General features: G+C 35.8%; 1 pseudogene; it reads right to left on the bottom strand.

Moving 5' to 3' along the window:
* LOC101411411 (lactoylglutathione lyase pseudogene) lies at nt 1–584 on the bottom strand (annotated as a pseudogene).
* Nucleotides 585–5,573: the final 4,989 nt, after the last annotated feature.

The raw sequence follows: 5,573 nt of genomic DNA, 5'->3' as shown, positions 1-5,573 counted from the left end.
CTAAATAATAGTTATCTTTTTGTTAGGATTCAAAATTTCAATCTTATAGCCAACTGGATCTTAAATGGATGCCTGACCTTTCATTTTACCATCATCAGATTTCTTCACAAATTTGAATCCCGGTTCTTCAAACCTTTTATAAGCACCATGTACATCAGGCATGGCAATTCCAGTATGACCAAATCCTTGATTGTCTGAATTGCCATTGTGGTATAAGTCTGAGTTGTATCATCTTCAGCACCCCAGTTTTGTGTCACCATAAGTGTAGCTTTTCTGAAGAATACCTTTGCTGCTTTTCAATTGTCTTTGGGGATGTCATTTTTACCTTCATGAACCAAGAAACAGAGTGAAAATTTCATAGTGGGAAAATCTAAATTTGCAATTAGCATCATTCCAAGAATTCTAGGGTAAAATCTAGTGGTTTCTTAGGATCTTTAATTCATAGCATGGTCTGCTGCAACAGAAAATCCTCGGTTCTGGGGTCCACATCAGAGCAACAACCAAAGGGCAGCATAGATGATAAATTTGCATGCTGCAGGATGTGGTTCTGCCCACAGTGGTGGGAACCAAAGAGCCAAGGGCATCCCTCCTGATGTCTGCTCTGCCTTTAGTAGCGATCCTTTTAGTATTGTGTTGAGAAGAGTGGTAAGAGCAGACTTTCTTGCTTTCACCCAGGTCATAAAGTGAAAGAATTCAATATTTCAACATTAAAGTATGATATTAACTATAGTTTTTTTTGTTTTGATTTTGCCTTTTCACTATTAGTAAATGTCCTTTATATCTGAAAACACTCTTTGTTTGGAAGCTTATTCAGCCTTCTCATGTTTGTTGTTTGCATTGTTTATCTTTTTCCATCAATTTACTTTCATTTGTCTTTGAACTTAGTTCACATCCTTAAAGAAGCATATACTTGGGTATTGCTTTGTTATTTATTTTGATAATCTTTGCCTTTTTAGAATTTTTTTTGTATTAGAAATTTGTATGTTTATAAAAAATCATGCAGAATTTCAATAAGCCTCCACTTACACTCAGTTTTCCCTATTGTTAATACTTTGTGTACAATTGATGAAACAATATTACTGTAATTATTCTATTAACTTTAGTCCAAAGTTTACATTATGGTTCGCTGTCTCTGTTATATAGTCCCATGTTTATTTCCTTTAAATTTTATTCTTGTAGCATATATATATATAATGTACAATTTTCCCTTTTAACCACATTCAAATATGTAATTCAGTAGTGTTGAATACATTCACTATGTTGTGCTACCATCCCTATCACCCATCTCTGATATCAATGAAGATAATCCTTTTGCTATTGGTCTATGAAATATGCATAATTAAACACTGATTATTAATATGGGATCAAAATATCTAAAAGAGTAAATATAAGTAAATTTTACAGATATATAAAATTCCTACTAAAAGTAATATGCTACATAGAATTAATAAAATTTTATTGACATTAATTATATTTTCATCTTTGTATGGGACATCTTCATCCTATTCCTTGGGGATTATATGGTTCCTGATGGGAAGTTAACATACTATCATGAATTAAGGTGTAAACACAGATGCCACAATTTCTCCTCTGCAGATCACATCATGATGGGAAGGACCTAGGGGTGTCCTGTGTCTGGTGTCTGAATTTCTAATCAAGTCAAAAAGAATTTAAGCCCTAGGTAAATACTCTATGACATGGTGATTCTGGTGTCAAAGCTGTGAGGTTTCCTGCACAGACCCTCTTGGCAAATTTATGGCTAGAAATTTGACCTAGGTCTCAGAAGGACTCCTGGGTCATTCTGATTATGAGATCTGTTGTATAACCCTCATACATTAAAGGGAGAAGGACTCTGTGACTATACTTGGTCAGCTGTGATAGCGCAAAGCCAGTTCTTTCTCCAGGACAGTGGAGGTGAAATACACACAAGGAGTCAGCATCAAGGCCTCTCAGTGGAAAGAGAGTGAGTTAATCAAGTTTATATTTCCCCCTTATACTCTCTATGTTGTTGAAAAATGACAAAATATTGAATGCCAAGAAATTCAGAGATATGGAGCTCTGACTTTACTGCCTGCATTTTACCCTCTAAGTTGGCTTCATACTAAATCTACAGCAAGACAGCTGTAGAAATATAAGTGGCACATTCAGAACATAGCAACATCCAAGGAAGGAGAGATGTGTCTCTTTCTTAAAAATATATTTACATATAGTACATATATATATATGTATATATATGAGAATTTACATGTCATACACATGCAGCTTGACACATTTTCACAAACTTAACCACTAGTATAACCTGCACCCAGACTAATTTATTCTCTTTCATGTCTTTGTTCAAAAGCCCAAGACACCATATTTTCTTTCCTTTCTTCATTCTCTGTTCAACTGGGTTAGAAAGAGGAGGGGATGTAAAGAATAACTGGAGTGTATGACTGCTTATACATTTTAGGTTATCCTCTTAAGGGTTGCCTCAATAGTTGGTGTCAATTGTTGATTTCCAGTGTTATTGTAGTTAGGTATCTGGAGATACTTTTGACCAAAGGGGACTCAGAATGTCAGTATGGTGTCTGTCCTAGTGAAATATTAACTTCATTGAGAGTCATCACAGCAGAACTGAGGTCTCAACTGTAGCAGTGGAGACCTGAGTAAGAACCAGGAAGTAGAGGGCCAGATGAATGAGAGGGAGAGATGGGGGAAACATCCCTACCACTTGAGCTCATTGGCGGGTAGGCTTGTACCTTCACACCCATCACTCCACCTTATATAATAGTAAAAGACAGGAGGAATTGTTTTTCACAAGACAGCTCATGAAGACAAAAGACAGAGTAACTGGAATTTGGAGGGATATGTGTGGCACTACATTCCTATCCCAAGAAACAAAGGAGCATTTGAAGTCTGCCGGTCTGAGTCCCTTCTCATGAGTGAGACTATGTAAGGAGAGAGCTTGGTTCTCCATTAATTTAATTTTCTTCTGACCTCACACATTTTTGGCAATGAGAATGCTGGCTAGAAATGACTCCTTAGTGACTGAATTTATTCCTGCTGGATTAACAGACCATCCCGAATTCCAGCAACCTCTCTTTTATATGTTTCTAACGGTCTACATTGTCACCATGGTGGGCAACCTGCTTGATAACACTAATTGGACTGAATTCTCACCTTTACACCCCATGTCTATTTCCTCTTCAATCTATCCTTCATTGATCTGTGCTACCCTTCTGTTTTCACCCCCAAAATGCTGATGAACTTCATATCAAATAAGAATGTGATCTGCTATGATGGGTGGCATGACTCAGTTGTTTTCCTTTCTCTTCTTTGTTATCTCTGAATGCTATATGTTGACCTCAGCGTCCTATGATCACTATGTGGTCATCTTCAGTCCACTGCTATATAAGGTCACCATGTCTTCTCAGTTCCGTTCTGAAACATAGCATAATATAGACACTGTTTTTTTCCATTGGAATATAATTCACATACCATAAAATTCACCTTATTAAAGTATAAAATTCATTGGTTTTGGGGAGCAGATATAGCTCAGTGGTTGAGCGCTTGCTTCCCATGGAGGATTCCAGGGTTCAATCCCCAGTACCTCTTTAAAAAATCAGTGGTTTTTACTTTACTTGCAAGGTTGGGCAACCATCACCACTATAAAATTATGGAAAATTGTCATCACTCCAGCAAAAAGCCTAGGGCTTTAGCAGTCTTTCCCCTTTCACATGCTACCCAGCTCCTGACAAGCACTACAGACTATTCAGGACTTTTCATATAAATAGAATTATACAATATGTGGTCTTTCGTATCTGCCTTCACTAGTGTAATGTTTTCAAAGTTCATCCATGTTGTAGCATGTATCAGCTCTTCATTTCTTTTTATGGCAGAATAATATTTCGTTGTATGGTTATACCACATGTTGTTTATCCATTAATCAGCTGATGGACATTTCAGTTGTTCCCACTCTTTTGCTATTATAAATGATGCTTCTGTGAACAATTGTGTACAAGTTTTTGAATGAGCACATTTTAAATTCCCTTTGATATATATCTAGTGGTGAAATTGCTGGATCATGTATCAACTCTATATGTAACTTTATAAGAAATTGTTTTTCAAAAGTGCTGCATCAATCTACATTTCCATCAACAATGTCTAACTGTTGCTTGCCAGAATTGCCCTGCCTAAGACTTGTTGCACAGTGGATAGTATTGGAGTTAGTGGACAGGCTTGCCTTCTTCCAGTCCTTCACAGAAATGCCTTTAATGGTGCCCCATTAAGTAAGATACTGGCTTTAGGATGAATGTATATATATTTCATTATATTATTTACATATCCATCAATTGCTCATGCCCTACTCTCTGACTTTTGGGAGTGTCAACCCATTTGAACACAGGACCCATGAAGATGTTGTTAGTTCAGGTCAGGCCAAGGTGAATTAATTCAATATGACTGAAGTCCTTATAAGAGGAGAAATTCAGATGCAGTTAGTAAGGTCAAACCAGAATTGGAAGCCAGAAAATGAGACCCCTATTGCCATGATTGACAGAGATAATGCCAGGATCGAAACACTGCAGACTTTGGAGAAAGCATGGTATGGCAATACCTTAATTTTAGACTGTGAGTCAATAAATTCCTGTTGTTAAATCAACCAGTTTTTGGTCATAGCAGCCTTGGCAATCTAAGGCAGGGATAATATATCCTCCTTAAATCTATTAATATGCCGTTTGTTATTAATGGATTTCCTAATATTGAAACGACCTTACATTCCTAAAATAAATCCCACTGGGGCATATTGTACTATTTTCTTACTATGGATTATTTCTGTTGGCTAATACAGTATTTAGAAATTTTGCATTGATATTCATAAGTAATAGTGAGCTACAGTTTTATTTTTGTACTATTTTAATCAGTGCTATACTCACTTCATAAAAAGGATTAGGAAGTTATACTATTTGTCTTTGATTTCTTTCAGTAGTGTTTTACAGTCTGCAGTATAAAGATCATGACATATTTTATTAGATTCATACAGAAGTATTTCATGTTTTTGGTGTTTTGAATGGTACTGTGTTGTAAAATAGCTGGTAACAGCTTTATTGATATATAATTCTCAAATATGCAATTCACTCCTGTAATGTAATACAATAAAATTTTTTAGTTTTCTCATAAGATTGTGCAGTCACTCCCGCAATCAATTTTAGAACATTTCATCGCCTTAAAAATAATCGCTTTTAGCCTTTTAGCCATCATTCCCTAATCCCTCCCTCTACCCTGACTTAGACAACCACCAATATACTTTTGATTTCTATAGGTTTGCCTACTGTGAACAATTTATATAAATGGAATAATACAATATGAGGTCTCTAGTGACAGTTTCTTTTTCAGTTAGGGTAATGTTTTAAGATTCATTCATTTTCTAGCATATACCAGCAGTTCATACCATTTTATTGCCTAATGATAGTCCATTCTATGGATATACCGTATTCCATTGATCTATCAGTTGATAGACCATGGCATTTTTCCAATTTTTGGTTTTATGAATAAAGATACTGTGAACATTCCTGTGCAATATTTTTCATGGA

This window comes from Dasypus novemcinctus, chromosome 27 (genome assembly GCF_030445035.2).
Source record: "Dasypus novemcinctus isolate mDasNov1 chromosome 27, mDasNov1.1.hap2, whole genome shotgun sequence".
In the NCBI taxonomy this organism is placed as follows: Eukaryota; Metazoa; Chordata; class Mammalia; order Cingulata; family Dasypodidae; genus Dasypus; species Dasypus novemcinctus.
This window is presented reverse-complemented; position numbering and strand designations above follow the sequence as displayed.